The sequence below is a fragment of the Artemia sp. Qi Xiang Cuo genome, chromosome 3 (assembly GCF_049724085.1).
Source record: "Artemia sp. Qi Xiang Cuo chromosome 3, ASM4972408v1, whole genome shotgun sequence".
Lineage (NCBI taxonomy): Eukaryota > Metazoa > Arthropoda > Branchiopoda > Anostraca > Artemiidae > Artemia > Artemia sp. Qi Xiang Cuo.
In genome coordinates, this window is record NC_142796.1 from 77,395,110 (window position 1) to 77,415,649 (window position 20,540).

Consider the following 20,540-nt stretch of genomic DNA (forward strand, 5'->3'; position numbering starts at 1 on the left):
TTTGGGCTAACTGTCACTTACAAAGGTTGTACACAAATTAAATGCACAGAAAGATTTAGGAGGAAGTTCAAGTCAACCTTGGTCTTTGGCTAATTTTAATGCACTTGAAAAAAAAACCGAAAATTCTTCAATCAAATAAATGTTATGCTTTAAATTAAGACTTGAGAATGGCAAAATAGATAATAAATGGTGCATACAACAAACTGTTTCTTATCTCTCTTACGTTCTTAGCACACTTGAAGTGAAAAATGTATAACAGTCCTCTTTCCTCGTTGTTTAAGATTATTGATCATCAAGATGAGTCCCTCTTCCCTTCTACTTGATAATGAGCAGACCTTCAACCTAGTATTGATCGCAAATATTGAATTAAAACCTTTTACGAACTGACATATTCAGTTCGTTCAGGAAAGCAAAAATTTATTTATTGTGAAACAAGCTGTTGTTTTTTCACCTAGGTATTTAATCTTGTCTGTCTCTGCTTCTGCAAGCAGGCACTCCATCGATGAACCTTGCAAGTGTCTCTGTCAACAGTTTAATCATTACCTTCTTCTATGCATTAAAGTGTGACACGAAATGCACGTAAAATATATTTTTATACAATATTTGTTACGCTAATGAGCATTATATAAAAATATTAATAAAAGGTACTTATTTCTTTCGATGCACAAAACTTGTGCATTATAAGTTATTAAGGAATATCTTTGATCATATAGTACTTTGTCTACTGTTTGCATTCTGTGGATGACACTTAAAAATGTCTCTTTTAACAGTATGATTATTTCTCTTTGCGCATTTTAAGTGTCAACTGCCATTGATATAAATAACAACCCTACATTTATAGTTTTAGATCTGTCAAAAAGACATCAGAACAGATTTAAAAATGAATCGATTGCAGCAAAAAAAAAAAACATGTTTAATGAAATGGGGTTTTTTATTCTTCAGATATTAAACAGTTTATGGTGAAAAACTTGTAAGTAAGGAGTGACTCGTGCCATGAGCGCCCATAAGCTGAATTTCAGGGGGGGGGCAAACTTCGTCTAATTGCTACTTTTAATGCTATATAATAGAAATCTCAGAACAAAAATATAAAAATAAAGCAGCATCATTCATCCAGGGGGGGGGCAAGAGCCCCCCCTGCCCCCCCATATGGGCGCCCATGACTCGCGCTAATAAGGACCGTAAATTAAAAAAAAAACAATTCTGTATATATTCTGTATATATTTTGTATGCAAAAAGAAAAATTCTGTATATTTTTCAAGAAGTATGATCACGGATGCGTGTTTATCTGTGTTTTTTTGTTGTTTTTTTTTACCATGGGCAATCGCATGACTAGAACACCATAATTTGAAATTAAAACAGAAATTGAGAAGAAATTTAAAAAGAACATTTTAACAGAAATTGTAATTTCCAGTACCCTTTTTAAGTAGCAAAAGAGACTGTTCCATGGAAAAATGGCGTTAGCTGCCATTTTATAGCGTAAAATAACAATTTAAGCCTACGGACGACCAGAACACTGTCGAGTGAAAATTCAGAAATTACCAATCGATTTAAAATTATCAAAAAACTGTATATTGAGCTTCTTAGTTTCAGAAGTTGTAAATCCGAATGGTGGCACATTTGTTTCTAAAGATACACGTAGTCCTTATAAAATAAACATTTAATATAGAAAACTATTTTAGAGCTTTATTTAACTGAGTGGATTCATCTGAGGCTTAGCAAAAATTATGCACATTGGTGTATAACTGCTCGTCAAGTGTTAAAGAGGAGGCTAGAGGATCTTTGATTGGATGGAGGGAGGGGTGCCTGAAATTTCCAAAAGTGCATTTTTATGCCTAGATTTACTAACTTCCTGTGAGCCTTCAAATAAATATAAAAAATGGGTCTGTAATTTATTCTCCAATCTCCCTTCATTCTGAGGGATATTTTTGGACAAAGCCCATCATATGCTGACTGTGAGTTGGCATCTTCTTTCTTATGGCACTGAGTTTCCAGGAGAAGTATAATAGTTTCCTTGTGTCTAGCAAATCGGCCTTAATACAGTAGGCACCAATTTACAAAAGTGTAGGGGTGAGGAGGGGCAGAAGATTTCTTATTACTATTTAAAATGAAGATACAAGAAAAGAGATATGTTTCAAAATATCGTTAGAGCTTAGTAAACCATAGATAAGGACTGGGAGATAAGAAGAGATTATCTTAAGGACCAGAAAATTTTAAGTGTAACATAATAAATTACATTTATATACTTTCCTGTGTAAAAGGGGGGAGAGGTGGAAGCAGGGGAGGGACAAAGGGAGCAAGTACCTCGGGTACAGAAATTTTAGGGGCGCAAAATTTCAAATAAACAGTCTTACGATTATAATGCGATCTTTTAAATTTTATTTTTACTAAATTAAAGCAGAGGAGCAGTGAATAAATAAAAATAATTATTGAAATATTAATTAATAAATAAAATACGTCAAAATATAAAAATAATTAAATAATAATAATTAAAACAATCAAATTAAAATAATTAGTAATAATTTAATAATTTAAATAATAAATTAAAAATAATTAACAAATAAATTGTAATTTAATTATTCGCCGGGTAATCAATATTTTGCCCCGGGTGCAAGAGAGGCCAAAACCACCACTGGGTAGGAGGAAGGTCATCATGAGCATTACCAGGAAAATTTCGTAGTGGGGGAGGTGGTAAGTTCTGCAAGGAGGTTTGTTTTTACCACCATTTAAATGGAGCTATTTCGCATTTCTCTATTTTTGTACATCTTTTAGTATGTTCTTGTTTTCAAGCGGAGGGGGTAGGAGTATTACCATCTGTACGTCCCTGCTTCTGTCCATGGAGGACATCCCTGAAAATTTTTTTCGAATTGACCTTCTTGAAAATCGCTATAATGATACCTATAAAATTCATTTCAATATCTGAGACCACTCCTTCCTTCCTCCCCCCCTTCTGCCGAGAAACATTTAAAGGTGTGCACTTTCTTATAGATTATTTCTGATCCATTGTTATACGAATATTAAACATAAATGTAAAATATGAAGGTTGAAAGAAGAAGTAGTCCCTTCTCTCACACTTAAGAGAGCCTTGGATCAGACAGTTCATAGTAGTAAACAGCAAGTGAAAATAAACTGTTGTTAATTGAAACCGAAGCTGGGAAAAATGATGTTTTGGACACAATAAATATAAAGGCAAATCTCATTTTTTGTGCTGATTCTTAATATACAATATTTATAAATTTTAACGAAACTTATCAAAATCCATTAGCAAATGAAAATTGTACAATTTTAGAAACAGGAATCCAACTACCCGAAAAGGGGTGCAACCTTGTTAAAATTATACAATAAAATTCAATATGTACAAGAACCCTAAAACCATTATCCAAAAAATACGAAATTTCTTATTCCAAACAGTTTGCTGTAACGAATTTGGCTTAATAGTAACCAAAAACATAAAAAATGAATTTTTATAACAATTAATCAAACAGTTCGTGGTAACGAACTGTAAGTAAGGAGCGACCCGGCTCAATGGTAACCGAAACTCTAGAAAACGGGTTTTTGATACCAATAGATATATCAAAAGAATCAGATTTTAATGCTAATTTCAAATATATAACTTCGATCAAGTTTAATTCTACTCATCAACAGTTACGCGCCTGAGAAAATTTGGCTGATTTTCAAAAAAAGGGGGAAAGACCCCCTAAAAGTTATAGAACCTTAATGAAAATAACACCATCATATTCAGCGTATCAGAGAACCCTACTGTAGAGTTTTCAAGCTCCTATCTACAAAAATGTGGAATTGTACATTTTTTGCCAGAAGAAAGATCACGGATGTGTGTTTATTTGTTTTGTTTTTTTTCCCAGGGGTGATCGTGTCGAATCAGTGGTCCTAGAATATTTTAGGAGGGCTAATTTGAACTGAAATTAAAAGTTCTATGTTTATTTTCAAGAAGCCAAAAAAAATTGAGGGCAACTAGGCCCTCTCCCAAGCTTTTTTTTTCCCAAAGTCACCCGATCAACATTTTTAGATAGCCGTTTTGTTCAGCATGTTCGAAAATATGATAAATATGTCTTTTAGGATGACTTAATCCCCGAAGTTCCCAGAGGGAGGGCTAAAAGTTATGAACTTTACCCAATGTTAACATATAGTATTGGTTATTGGGAAGTATACAGAAGTTTTCTGGAGGTTTTTTTTCTGGTAGTGGGAGGGAAGGGTGGGTCGGTGGTTATGTTGGAGGATCTGTTCATGTTGGAAGTTTTCATGGGGGAAGTGAAATTGCCAAGAAGGGGGAGCCTGAATTGCAAGCATTTTTTATTGGTTATTTGTAAGTATACAACCATTTTCAGGAAGTATTTTTTGTGGGGGGGGGGGCTAGAGGAGGGGGTTACTCTGGAGAATATTTCAGTGGAGGATGTTTCTTTGGGGTAAGAGACATTTCTATGAAGGGGGCACCGGATTTCCAAGCATTAGAAATTAAATCGATCATTAGACGATCAGAAATTAAATAAAAAAAACAAGTTTTTTCAACTGAAATGTAAGAAGGAATATTAGAACTTAAAACGAACAGAAATTATAACGTATGTGAGGGGGTTATACCCCAAGTCAATACCTCGGTCTTTAGGCTACAGTTTTTTCAGTGCTATCAAAAGAGCTATCTCTTCTAATTAAACGGCCTTTGTGATTCAGGGGTTTGTGAATCAAATTTTTTTTTTTAACTTTTAACGTAAAGAGCGTGGTATTGACTAAGGGGAGAACCCCTTCATATACGTAATAACATATACGTAATAAAAAAACAATAAAAAAACAAGCGATACGGCTCAATAGTAATCGAAACTTTTAAAAACGGAATTTTAATGTCAATAAATGTATCAGAAGAATGTGTTTATAATGCTGATCCTAAATATATAAATTTTATTAAGTTTAGTATTACTCATCAAAGGCTACAAGCCTGAGAAAATTTACTCGATTTTTTAAAGAGGGGGAAACATCCCCTACAAGTGAAAGAATTTTAATGAAAATCACACCGTCAGAATTCAGCGTATCAGAAATCCCTATTACATAGGTTTCAAGCTCATATCTGCAAAAATCTGCAACTTTGTATTTTTTGCCAGAAGAAAAATATACCAATATAGAAGTTAGTTACGTAAGTTAATTTGTAAAGACATCCATTTAGCAAAAGAAAAGTAAAATTTTTGTGCAAATAAAAGCTGCATTAACTAAAAAACGATCAGAAATTAAATAAAAAAACAAGTTTTTTAAACTGAAAGTAAGGAGTGACATTAAAACTTAAAACGAACAGAAGTTATTCCGTATATGAAAGGGGCTGTCCCCTCCTCACCACCTTGCTCTTTACGCTAAAGTTTGACTCTTTCTCACAATTCTATTTTTTAAAACAATAAAAAACTTTAGCGTAAAGAACAAGGCGATGAGGAGGGGACATCCCCTTTCATATACGGAATAATTTCTGTTCGTTTTAAGTTTTAATGTCGCTCCTTACTTTCAGTTTAAAAAACTTGTTTGTTTTATTTAATATGTCTAAAGAATCAGATTTTTATGCCGGTTCCAAGCATAATATATAGATTTCATTAAGTTTATGTTACCCATCAAAAACTATGAGCCTTAGAAACTTTGGCTGATTTTCAAAAAAGGCATGAAACACTCCCAAAAAAATCAAGGGATCTTAATGAAAATCACACCATCAGATTCAGCATATAAGAATACCTAATTGTAGTGGTTTCAAGGTCGTATCTACAATAATATGGATTTTTTTTTGCCAGAAAAAAAGATCACGTATGTGGGTTTAATTGTTTTTTGTTTTTTTTTTCTTTTCTACGGGTGATCGTATCGAGCCAATAGTCCTTGAAGACCGGGAGAGGGCACATTTGAACGGAAATTAAAATTTTTAATGCCCTTTTTTATTGATCAAAAAGATTTTGACACTGGAAAGTAGTGTTTCTGCCATTTTGTGGCACACAACTACGATTGTGAAAATTCTAAGCTGTTACTGATTGAAAATTTTGAGATGGCCAATCGATTTAGAAGTATTAAAAACTGTTTATTGAGACTTCCAGTTAAAGAGGAAGTACTGACTCGCGATGCCGCATTCATTCCCGAAAAGACACATAATCCACACAAGGTGAGTGGCTTATATGGATATTTATTCTTAATGCTTAAATTTACTAGGATGGTTCAGTTGATTTTTCATGAAATTGTGTTTCTTTTATGTGTTTGTGTATCAACTATTATGAAAGAAAGGAGATGGGTCAGTGTGTAGGTGGGGAGGACTCAGATGCCTGAAAGAGCTGATTTTAATACCCAAATCGTCTGATTCCCCATGAGCCTTCAGATAAATGCTGATGGGGGTATGGGGAATTAGGAGTTAATCTCTCATCTCCCTTCATTTAGGCTAAGCCTGAATCAGGGTGTGCGGGGTGATGCCTCCCTTCTTGGTGCAAAAAGATGTTTCTGACATTTATTTTAAAGCTTCACTAGCTAAATTGATTTGCTATATATTACATAATTATAATTATACGCAGTGATGTATAAGTTCGTATCAGCTATTATGAAGGAGGGGCTATGGATAATTATGCAGGCGGAGGGAGGGGCAGAGGCCTCAAAGAGTGCCTTTTATGCCAAACATCCTAACTCTCATGGAACTTACAGATAACATAGAATGAGTTTTGGGGAGGGGGGAAGGATTGATATCTAGTCTCTCTTATTCAGGAAAGTTTTTGGATTTTAGTCTACGCTTAGGTGCTAACGAGGGGGGGGGGAGGATTATTGTACCCTTCCCATTCCGACAATCTTTTTCAGTATAGCCTAAATATAACATTGACGTAACTAACGACACAGAGGTGGAAAAGGTGAAAAGGGCATCATGAGTCTCGCCAGGAAATCTTAAGGGAAGGAAGAGAGGCAAAAGCTATTAGAAGCTTTGTTTTAAGTAATCTGAAATGGTAATATTTCTATTTTCCTGTTTGTATACAATGTTTCAATGGAAAGCGACAGGAGGGCGACTAGTACCCCGACGCCTTCTTTTCCCTAAATGCATCCAATCGAAATTTTGAGATAGCCATTTTGTCCAAAATAGTCTAAAGATCATATAACAATGCCCCCAGGGTGACACGAAATCTTAGGGCCGGGGACCAGCGGCTGTAAGCTATGTCCCGGGGGCATTTAAGGTTTTTATGGAAGGAGTGGTAGTTCAAAATTTAGAGGACGCTCGTTTGATTCGAAAATGAAAGTTCTAGCTCAATTTTTAAGAGTTAAAAGTGATCAGAGGGCAACTAAACCCCTCCTCCACGCCCGTTTTTCCAAATGCATCCAATCAAAACTTTGACATAGCTATTTTATTCAAGATACTCGAAAATTCACAAAACAATGCCTCCAGGGTTGACACGACCCCAGAACCCGGAGAGCAAGGGTTGTAATTTATGGCCCGAGGGCATATAAGCTTTTTATTGAAATTGACGGTTCTGGTGCCCTTTTTAGGAGTAAAAAGTAATTGGAGGGTCCCCCACGCCCATCATTTCCCAAAGACATCCAATCCAAATTTTGAGACAGCTATTTTGTTCAGCATAGTTGAAAAGTCCAGCAATTATGTCTTTGGTGATGTCAATCCCCCACAGACCTCAGGGCTAGAGCTGTTAGTTAGGCAATTCGTCCACTGTTTACACTTGTCTAAAAAAAACAAAAAAACAAATGAATGTGGTTTGACAGTTTAATATGCATACACCGGTATATTCCTTAAAGTCTTGATGATTTTGGATTTACTAAAGGTAAAAAAGTTAAGACATTTAAAATGTTGTTTTTTCAGTAAAGTGCGAATTATATTCTGGTCTTCACATGCCATGGGGGTTTTGAGCCCTACACATGTTAATTTCTGCTCATTTTAAGTTTGACTCGGTTATTTATTGTAATTTATGTTCGTTTTGAGTTCCATATATTTATTGATGGTGGTTTGTGATAGTTTTATGCTTGGAAGATTATTTGACTTTATTTCTGTTCATTTTTGCTTTAATGGAGCTCTTTACTTTTCTTTGAAAAATTTACTTTGTGGGAAAAGTTGTTTTTTTTAATTTAATTCCAAAATATACTCAGAATGTATGGTGTATAACATCTTCTAGTATATATTCTTACATTTTAATTTGCGTTATTTTTTTTTTTGCTTTTGGGGGTTGAGTTATCATAGCAGAGTTAGATAAAGATTACAGAAAATGATATAAAAATATGAAATTACTGACAAACGTAGAGGAGTCGCCCCAAGGTGCAAGTGCATGGAAATAACAGGCTGGGACTAAGAAGTACGAGTATTTTTTTCCCCCGTGGACTTGGTCTAGTACCAACCAGAGGTGTCACTAGCCAAAATATTTGGGGAGGGAGGCAATGGATTTTACCGACTGGCTGGCCATTTTTACCAACTTCTTTGGGCGATATTTTATTATATTATAATATATTATATATTATAATATTATATATTATTATATTACATATTATATTATATATTATAATATATTGTATTATATATTACATATTATTGTATATATATATATATATATATATATATATATATATATATATATATATATATATATATATATATATATATATATATATATATATATATATATATATATATATATATATATATATATATATAATATTAATAAATTATTTAAAAAAAAACAAATAAATACGCACCCGTGGTGTTTCTTCTATGAGAAAAAAAAATGCAACATTCCATGTTTGTGTAGATAGGAGCTTGAAACCTCCACAATAGAGTTCTCTAATATGCTGAATTTAACGACGTTACTTTCATTATGATCACTTACCTTTTTTGGGGTGTTTTCTCAATTTGTCTAAAATCAAGCAAATTTTCTCAGGCTTGTGGTGTTGAACATTAAACTTAACGACCTCTATGTATTAAGAATCATCATAAAACTAAGTCTTTCGATGCATTAATTGTTATCAAAATTCCTTTTTTTAGAGTTTTGGTTACTATTTGCCCGAGTCAGTCCTTACTTACAGTAAGTTACCACGTACTATTTGAATCTACACGATATATTTTACATATATTTTGGAATACAGGTAAAATTCTCGTAGTCCCTTCTTTTCTTCATTCTTTTATTTGTTTTAATTTCCCTTTGGCTGCTCAATTGTTCTTCCTGCTCAATCTCCGTAAAAAATGAATTTTACGGTGGAAATTCCCGAGGGGGGGGGGGGTGAAATTACCAGTGGGTGATTTTACGTGGTGGTAATCTTCGGAGGGGATTTTGTTTTTTTTTTGGGGGGGGGGGTCTTAGAAAGGTGAGAAATTTCTGAGTAGGCATACACTGGACCCCATAATTTTCACTGTAGAAATGCATATGTTGAAAAAGCTATTACCAACTGGTTTTGCATCTTGGGAAACTCTCTCTTACATAAAATATTTTAGTTTGAAACATTTATTTATAGTTAAAAAATTATAAAAATCCTTAATTCAAAAAAAGGTTTTCGTCCCCGCGGGCCAAAGAAAGTATCCTATGGAATATATTTTCCCTTTACAGGAGTGAGACTGCTGTCCTGCTCACTCCTCTTTTTTATACCCTTGAAGATAATGTACTATATGCTGAAACACGAAGCTGATAGAAATACATGCAACAATTGCTTCAAATTTCAAATTCCATAGTTTTGCTTTGAATCTTAAATATTTTGCCCAGAAGAAAAGTTGAAGAAAAACAACTGTTTGGAAGTTTATCTGGGTAGTAATGCTCCCTTCATAACTCTTTTCTGATGTTCTCTTTAAGCTATTATTTAATTGTTTAATGCGATTTATTAAAAAAAAAACAGTATGCACTGTCAATAATGATGATATACCTGCCAGTAGAATAAAAAGGAATTATTCATATATAGGAAGGTTAAAGAATTTTATTAGCCTTCAAAGAAAATAATTTAAATGTAAAGGGACTGGTGCCATTAAGGGAAGCGTGCAGTTGCCCTTAATGGAAGTTATTTGGTTTAAATTTTGTTTTAATGGCACTTGATTCCCTTAATCCTATAGCTAGTCAAATTGTCAATTATTTCGTAAGAAATTATTTTTGATGTGTTTAGTTTTTTTTTGCTGTTAAAAAGTATTCCTATGGATGATCCAGAAACATTCGGTTTGAAATGTGTCACTGTGTAAGTAAAATCTCTCCTTTTTTAGTTCTATTTTGCTGCAGCACTATAATGAAACATAGAAATATTTAACGATTCATGGACTTTACTGGGTTAGCTTAAAACTGGACGTGTCACTTAATATACTTTCCTGTCGGGATATGTTTCAAGTTACACTCGTAAAATTGTCATCATATATTTGTATCAGTCACTGAGGGGGTGAATAAATTTGTCCAGTTTGACAATCCGGAAACAGATTCTACTCAAATAGCAACAAACATTTGTATTAGAAAGAGGAATTAATAGTTTTAGAAAGGTTACACGCTAAGGAAGTTTATCCACAGGGGTAAGGTAATTAATCTTTTTCTGGGGAAGTTGTTTGTTTGGAATCCAAATATCTTGGGAATATTTATTGGATAGCCATGATATAAAGGGTATCATTAGGGGATGCAGGGTCCCTCCTTATGCCTGATACTGGGTCGAAATAGTGCTTCATTACCCTCCCTCCCTGAAAACATGAAATGACGCTTCTATAATGAACTGATTTAATGCACGTATTGTCTACCTTGGAGCTTGAATTTAAAGCAAAGATTTCCCCTCACGTATCAATAACTTGCAGAAAAAAATGTTTCAAGTAAGTCTCTGCAAATCAAACAATTTGAATTAACGAACTTTAAGTATGGAGCGACTCGGCCAAATCGTAACCGAAACTCTAAAAAAGAAATTTGAATAAAAATTAACACAGAAAAAAAATGGGCATAGATTAGACCCCGGCGCCACGCCGGCGCATCGACCGAACGCCGTCAACGAGAGGCCCGGTTGACCGCCACCGAAGTGTCGCAACGCCGCCGCCGCCGGCAGAGGGGTGGCGAATTTTCGGGGATTTCCCCGAAAATCTGTGTGTCACTCCAAAAAAAAGTTGGTTCCCCGAATCCCCAAAAATCACCCAATCACGGTGCTACCCCATGTGATTTATCACTAGTGACTATCCCTGCCAAATATGACTTTATATACCATAATTCTTCACTACTCTTTTGTTCGTTAATTTTCGTCTCTTGTGTTACTTTGCATATAAACCAGATACAATTGCAAGATACAGGTTTCTTCATATGTTGACAAAAGTATCGTTTTTATGAAATTAAATAAAAAAACAAGTTTTTTAAATTGAAAGTAAGGAGCGACATTAAAGCTGAAAATGAACAGCAATTATTCCTTTTATGAAAGGGGTTATTCCCTCCTCAACGTCTCGCTCTTTACGCTAATTTTTTTATTGTTTTAAAAAGTAGAGTGGTGAAAAAGAGTCCCAAAACACGCGAATAAAAGCCCCCGGATAGTTCCCCCGGAACATCTCCATATAAAAATTCGGCAAAGAGAATGTAAGACAATTAAAAAGAATTTCGTACACTAATTCTGTCAAAACTCCCCAGTGTGACATTTCCCCTAGAATATTCACTCATCAGAAATTGTCCTCCCAAGAGAAGATTATCCCCTTAGAAATCCACCCCAAGCACAACCCCCCCCCCACCGAAAAAAAAGGCTGTATACTTCCCAATAACAAATACTATATGTAAACAATGGGCAAAGTTAACAACTTTCATCCTTTCCTCCAGGGACTGATGTGGGTCATTTTACATCTAAAGATGTAATAATTAGATTTCTTGACTATACTGAACAAAATGGCTATCTCAAAATTTCAATCCGGTGATTTTTTGGAAAAAATGAGCTTTGGAGGGGCCTAGTTGCCCCCAATTTTTCTGGTCACTTAAAAAGAGCACTAGAACATTTGACTTCCGTTCGAATAAGCCCTCTCGCGATATTTTAGGACCACTGGAAAGATACGATCACCCCTGGGAAGAAAAAAAAAACACAAACAAACAAATAAACACGCATCTGTGATCTTTTTCTGGCAGAAAAAAAAAATACAAGATTCCACATTTTTGCATATAGGAACTTTAAATATCTACAATGGGGTTGACTGATACGCTGAATCTGATGACGTGATTTTCGTTAAGATTCTATGACTTTGGGGGGTGTTTCCCTTCTTTTTCGAAAATACGGCAAATATTATCAGGCTCGTAAGTTCTGATGAACAGCACTTACCTTAATGAAATTTATACATTTGAAATTAGCATAAAAATCCAATTCTTTTGATATGTCTATTGGGATCAAAATTGGTATATGTTTTTTAGAGTTTCGGTTACTATTGAGCTGGGTCGTTCCTTACCTACAGTTTGTTACGACGAACTATTTGATGAGATTAAACCATTTTGAATGCAGTTTCCCAATTGCTGTAAGATTCTTACATCATTGGTAGTCAAGAATTCTATTTTTAAGTTGAACGGAACGCATACAATACACAGATTCTGTCGGATTTTGATATTGATAGCCAACAGATTGTTGGGAGAGCAGAATCGTAAGTCTGTAAAATTTAGTTTTCTTTTGCTAGTTTTATATAAATTTTTTTAATGTTTAATACACCACTAATGAACACCTGATACATTAAGGAAAACACAATCTTCTTCCCTTCCTGAAAATTTTTTACCCCCCCCCTCTAAAAAAACCTTCCATTGAGACAAAATTTAGCTATAGACTATGCACAAGGTTCGGGAGTTGAAGATTGAATCGGAAGTTAACCCAAAAATATGATTTATAAAAAACTATATGTTATTGACTTTAGGGGGGATATGGGGCTATCATTTTTAAATGTTAATACCTCAATTTTTATTTATTTGAAAGCAGGGATGCCAAAAGCTAATTATTTTTTTCATTTAAAGAAGAGACGGAAGAAAATGATATCAAATTCCCTGGGAAATTATATAAATATTTTTATAGACCCAGGGCCCCCTCATTGTGACTTTTTCATTGTCTTGGGTATTTGTGGATTTCTCATACGCTACTGGCCTAATTTGGCCAGTGGCCTAATTGGAAATTTTTAACTCATGAATAGGCCTGAATCTTAAGTAAATTAAAGCTGGGATTTGAGAAAGACTGATGAAAACATTAATGTTTGCGATCAACATTGATCGCGCCAGCGGCGCACTGCTGCTGTTATTTTTGGCCCGCCACCGCCGGTCTTCCCTCATTGGCACCGCACCGGGGTCTAGTTAATATTATAATTCCAAATATATAAAATTTATTGCGTTTAATACAACCCATCAAAAGCTACGAGCCTCTGACAATTTGTCTGATTTTCGAAAAAAGGGGAAACACCCCAAAAAGTCAAGTGACGTTAATTAATATCAAACCATTAGATTCAGTATAATAGAGAACTCTGCTTTAGAGGTTTCAAGATCCCATCTACAAAAATGTAGAATTTTGGGATTTTGTTTTACCAGACGAAAAATTACGAATGCGCGCTCATTTGTGTTTTTCTTCTAGGGGTAATCGTATGGAACCAATAGTCCTAGAAGAGTTTGATTCGAACGGAAACTAAAAAGTATAGTGCCCTTTTTAGGGACCAAAAGGATTGGAGGGCAACTAGTCCCCTCCCACATCCCTTTTTCCCAAAAGACATCTGATCAAAATCTTGAGATTGCCATTTGGTTCAGCATAGTTAAAAGATCCAATAACTATATCCCTGGGGATAGCATGGCCTCCGCAGCCCCCAGGGAGAGGGTTGTGAATTAAGCAATAGCCCGTTGTTTACATATAGTATTTGTTCTTGGTACAATAAAACGGAAATTTTTCGGGAGGAATTTTCTGCAGGAGAAATTTTTCGTGCGACAAAGAATTTTCTGGGGGTAATTTCTTACCGAGGGGTATTTCTCGGCATTATATGAAAAACAATCGCAAATTAAATAAAAAATGAATTTTTTCAACTGGAAGTAAGGAGCAACATTAAAACTTAAAACGACCAAAAATTATTCCGTATACAAGGGTGGTTGCCCCTCCTCAATCTCTTTCTCCTTACGTTAAAGTTTGACTTTTTGTCCCAGTTCCTTAAAAATGACTGTTGACACTCAAGGGCCGTTTAATTGGAATAATAAAAATTTTAAAGCACTAGAAAACTTTAGTGCAAAGAGCGGGGGGCTAAATACCTTTCAAAAAAGAATCGAGGATTAATAAAAATTTTCAACACAAACGAATATTTGATCTAATATGATCCCTTCCTCAGGGAAAACTTTACAGATAATTATTAATTGCAGTCAAAAAGATCTACAGGAATTTGATTGGAAGGGTGAGATCAAGGTGGGTCCTTGTTTTTACACAATGTGTAGCGATGGTAAGAAGGAATTAATTTATCTTTTAGGTTTTATAAGGAGTTAAAAGGATTGAGGGAGGATATTTTACCAGGGTGATTTGAAAGGAAAGATAGGTGGACGTTAAATTAAGGAATAGGATTTTGGGGGGATAAAGAAATTGGGCATGCTGGTGGGCTTCATTCTGAGGTATAGAGACCGTTTTCTTTAGTTTGTATATTTAGTTTGGCATTAGAGATGTAATTTGTATTTAAATTTATGCCAACTTTAGTCCATTAAGGCTTTTAGAGTTAGTAAACTATCATATCGTATTATATATAGAACCATGAAATAACAATTAAAAGTCATGCAATATATTTAGCATATATACTACCTATGAGATCGGCATGAACGCCGCATTGAAATGCCAGCTATTCCTCAAAATGTCTCACTGTTGTAGTGGTAATTTATTATAAGAAGAAAATGATTTAGTAATTTTCATCGATTTATCTTTTCCAGGCGCTTGTACTAAAAAACTGTCTTCCCACTAGCAAAATACCATCCATCTTTCATCTATCCTAAAATTTTTCTAAGAGTGCCAGTCTCTGACGTTATTGTGCGTTTTAAGACTTTTAAATTTATGACTTGGATAGGAGCAACGCAACAGAGATTATGTCGGTAATGGGGTGTTATGACATGCCTTGACGGGCTATGACATTTAAACATTGACTTAGGTCATCCATTAGGACCTATTTTCAGGAGAATGTCTATGAGACCTGCCAGGTGACTTGATTGTGAAAATAACAGTAATTATTCGAGAGGTAGTCCGCGATTTGACTTTAATTAGACAGTAATTAGGATTGACCGGGAGTAAATCCGGAAACTGGTGAGTTTAAAACTAACTCGAAGTTGATTCCTAAAACCGTATATATATATCTCTAGGAATTAGAGCAAATTATTTGTTTCAATCGCATCTCTGCAACCTTGTGCGAAATTTAGATGTAATCGTATCTAAAAATGAAATGTAGTGTCAAAGTTCCAGGAACATTAAAAAGGGAGTGTCTAACCATAATCAGTAGTAAATGAAATATATATATATATATATATATATATATATATATATATATATATATATATATATATATATATATATATATATATATATATATATATATATATATATATATATATATATATATATATATATATATATATATATATATATATATATATATATATATATATATATATATATATATATATATATATATATATATATATATATATATATATATATATATATATATATATATATATATACACACACACACACACACACACACACACACACACATATATATATATATATATATATATATATATATATATATATATATATATATATATATATATATATATATATATAGTACTGGGAGCCCGGTGGCTTCGCCACCGGGCCCCGGCACTCGGCACGCGGCAGCCTTCTATATATGGATTCTCACTGCCGCTTGTCTTTGAAACACATACAATTTGAGCCTTTTCTTGATGTCATGACGTCCAAATGGACCTTAAATTAGAAGTGGTGCCTTTGTAATTTTTTTTTTATTGGACCTTTAACTTTTGCCTCAGTTTGTCTTTTGTCATTATAAAAGACATATCACCGAACCTTTGTTTCGTTTAATTGTTCACGTGATTTGAAACTTCTTTTTCTTCCAACGATTTATCTAGTCCAAGTTTTGTGATTTTATTAGGTATGGAAGGCATTGACGAACACCTTTGTTTCTTTTAATTGTTCAGGAGGTGGGACAAAAGCTACTTCTTTTGCCTTGGCTTGTCTTTTGTCATTATGAAAGATATATTGCCAAAACTTTGTTTCTTTGAATTGTTCAGGTGGTGGGACGAAAAGCTTCAGCAGAATCTCATGAACATTGCTGCGCAGTCTTTAATTTGTTTGTACTGCGAAAAAAAATGGTCGAAAATTAATAGTACCTTACTCATATGCAACATTTTTTAAAAAGACAAAATCAAAATTACAACAACTGGAATTCGTTAGAATTCTAAAAAAATAAATTATATACTACTTATATGTAGGAGTGGATGCTGTCAATCAATCTGCCTCCGAAGAAGTGCAATAGAATAGGCAATAGGAAATACTAAAACGTGGTGGCAATATTGTTCATACTGTAAAAAACGAAAATAGTTGAAAATTAGTAACATTCGTATGCAACAGTTTTTAAAAGACTTAATGAGAATTTCAACAACTGGATTTCGATAGAATTCTAACAAAACGAACTTATGAACTATATACGTAGGAATGGATGCTGTCAATCAATCTGCCCCCGAAGAAATATGATAGAATATGCAATAAGAAATACTAAGACTTGGTGGCAATAGAGGGGGGTGGGGTTGAAGGTGTTTGGGGTCAATTGCGTGTCTCCAATTATACAGATTGAAAATCATTGCAGGCTTTCTATTTAAACAAGATGTAACCTGGCTGTCGTTCTGCTAGAAAGTTGGCAGTGAAAGATGACACTAATTGCAGCTGAATTTATTTCATTTTTTGCATCGACGCAGGACTTCGCTTATTTACGCTCTGGTCTAGAAATTTTCTCCTTTTTCCAAAAGCTCACGACTTAGTTCTTTTTTCCCCTAATCTAGAACTTAGCCCTTTCTCACAACAAAGCAGGACTTATTGCACTTATTGTGCTGAATCAGGACTTTATGCCATTAAAGGCTGAATCAGGACTTTAATTTTTTTGCGCCGAGTCAGGACTTTTCATCCCGATTCAAACAGTTCGTGGTAACGAACTGTAAGTAAGGAGCGACCCGGCTCAATGGTAACCGAAACTGTAGAAAATGGAATTTTGATACCAATAGATACATCAAAAAAATCATATTTTAATGCTAATTTCGAATATGTAAGCTTCATCAAGTTTAGTCCTACTTATCAAAAGTTATGCGCCTGAGAAAATTTGGCTGATTTTCAAAAACAAGGGGGAAAGACCCCCTAAAAGTTATATAACCTTAATGAAAATCACACCATCATATTCAGCGTATCAGAGAACCCTAATGCAGAGGTTTAAAGCTCCTATCTGCAAAAATGTGGAATTTTGTATTTTTTGCCAGAGGAAAGATCACGGGTGCGTGTTTATTTGTTTTTTTTTTGTTTTTTTTTTCCAGGGGTGATCGTATCGACCGAGTGGTTCTATAATATATTAAGATTGCTCGTTTAAACGTAAATCTAGACTTCTAGTGGTCTTTTAAGCGACAAAACAAATGAAGGGCAACTAGGCACCCTCCCTCGCTTATTTTTTTCTCAAGGTCGCTCAATCAAAAATCTGAGTTAGCCATTTTGTTCAGAATGGTTGAAAATCTAGTAACTATATCTTTGAGAATGACTTATTCTCCCACAGTTCCCAGGGGAAGGGCTGCAAGTTATGAACTTTGCCCATTGCTAACATATAGTATTGGTTATTGGGAAGTATACAGACATTTTCAGGAAGGATTTTTTTCTGGTGGGGGGGGGGATGGAGGAGGGGGTTACTCGGGAGAATCTTTCCGTGGAGGATGTTTCTTTGGGGTAAGGGATATTTCTATGAAGGGGACGCCGGATTTCCAAGCAGTATTTAAAAAACGATCAGAAATTAAATTTAAAAAAAACAAGTTTTTTCAACTGAAAGTAAGAAGCAACATTAGAACTTAAAACGAACAGAAATTATTAAGTATATGAGGGGGTTCTCCCCCAAATTAATACATCGCTCTTTACGCTACAGTTTTTTTTAGTTCTTTAAAAATATCTATCTATTATAATTAAACGGCCTTTTTGATTCTGGTGTTTTTGAATTAAATTTTGTTTTAACTTTTAAATTAAAACGGTGGTATTTTACTTCGGGGAGAACCCCCTCATATGCGTAATAACATAGATTTAATTAAAAAAAACAATAAAAAAAAATAAGCGATACTGCTCAATTGTAATCAAAACTTTTAAAAACGGAATTTTGATGTCAATAAATGTATCAAAAGAATGGGCTTATAATGCTGATTCTAAATATATAAATTTTATTAAGTGTAGTATTACTCATCAAAGGCTACGAGCCTGAGAAAATTTACCTGATTTTTTAAAGAGGGAGGAACCATCCCCTACAAGTGAAGGAATTTTAATGAAAATCACACCGTCAGATTCAGCGTATCAGAAAACCCTATTACATAGGTTTCAAGCTCATATCTGCAAATATCTACAACTATATCTGCAACGTGTTTTTTGCCAGAAGAAAAATATACGAATATACAACTTCGTTACGTAAGTTAATTTGTAAATTACGTCAGAACCAAATTTAGAGACAGCCATTTAGCAAAAGAAGAGAAAATTTTTTTGCAAATTTTGTTTACTTATTCAATGACGGTGAGCCAAAATAAAAGCTGCATTAACTAAAAAACGATCAGAAATTAAATAAAAAAATACAAGTTTTTTAAACTGAAAGTAAGGAGCGACATTAAAACTTAAAACAAACAGAAATTATTCCGTATATGAAAGGGGCTGTCCCCTCCTCAACGCCTCGCTCTTTACGCTAAAGTTTGACTCTCTCACAACTTTATTTTTTAAAACAATAAAAAACTTTAGCGTAAAGAGCGAGGCTTTGAGGAGGGGACTGCCCCTTTCATATACGGAATAATATCTGTTCGTTTTAAGTTTTAATGTCGCTCCTTACTTTCAGTTTAAAAAACTTGTTTTTTTTATTTAATTACTTATAGAACCAAATCAGGACTTATTTGCTCTTACGCAGTCATTACATTTTGAAAGGTTTTTTTTCATTTATAACATAAAAAATATTTACTGCTCAGACTTCCATTACAAAAAAAAAAAATTAAATAGGATGCTTCAAAATTTACAAATTAACGTTTTAAAAGCTTTATTCAGATATGGATTTCCTATGCTCTTGATTTATATAGAATAAAAGGTAAAACAGAAAAAAAACTTTTTGGAATGGTAAAACTAAACTGAAAATCATAAATGTACATATTTTGATTTATTATTTGTTTCTTTCCCATGTACCTCATTACTATTACGGCTTTCTTTCTTTTTTTTTTTTGTTGTGACGAATAATATCAAACTGTTGGGAATTTTCAGTAAAGCATCGTTTTGGTAAATATATTGTTTTCGGTAAAGCACTAAATTGCTCCATCTCCTAGAGGGTTTTAGGTTGTTCCATCCTCAGTCAAAGTTGTAGTGTTTTCTGATCGTTTCAAATTTGGCTTAATTATTCCGGTTAGTTTCTGTTCCTTTTTAACTTTCATTATTCACTCAATGTAACTTCTGTTCCACTTCTTTGGCTTATCTTATGACTTTATTGCAATTCATTTCAGGTTTTAATATTCCACGTTAATTTTCTTTGAAAATTTTTCTTCTGAAAACTTTATTTAAATAAAATTTATATTCCTGACACATTTCTTTATTAAAGGCTAGTTGTAAAATATTTGCAAGGCTTTTTCTAAGCTTTTCTTTTCACGTTCTAAAATGTTGGATTTCGATTTCCATTTTCGGCAAGGTTTAAATATATGCAAGACAATAACATATTTTAAAAAAGAGGCTCTAACATTATAAAACAGCAAAAGCTTCCTCCCTAAATTGTGACTAGATATTTTTGGATTGAGCAGGTGCATAGCATTTATATATTCTTTCTCGCTATTAGGTTTGCCACCACGGTAAGTTCCTAAAATGGTTAAATAAAAAAAACAAGTTTTTTTTAACCGAAAGTAAGGAGCAACGTTAAAACTTAAAACGAACAAAAATTATTCCGTATATGAAAGGGCCTGTCCCCTCCTCAACGCCTCGCTCTTTACGCTAAAGTTTTTTATAGTTTAAAAAATGAAGTTGTGGGAAAGTCAAACTTTAGCGTAAAGAGCGAGGCGTTGAGGAGGGGACAGTCCCTTTCATATACGGAATAATTTCTGTTCGTTTTAAGCTTTAACGTCGCTCCTAACTTTCAGTTAAAAAAAAACTTGTTTTTTTATTTAATTTCTGAACGTTTTTTGAATAAATGCAGATTTTGATTTTGGCTCACCGTACATGAATAATCAACACCAAATTTGCAGATTAATTTTACTTTTATTTTGTTAAATGGCTTTCTCGAACGTTGTTTAATTTTATTTACGAACGTTTTTATTAGTAATAAATATACATAACTTACGAATTAACTTATATAATGAATTTCTATATTCATATATTCTTAA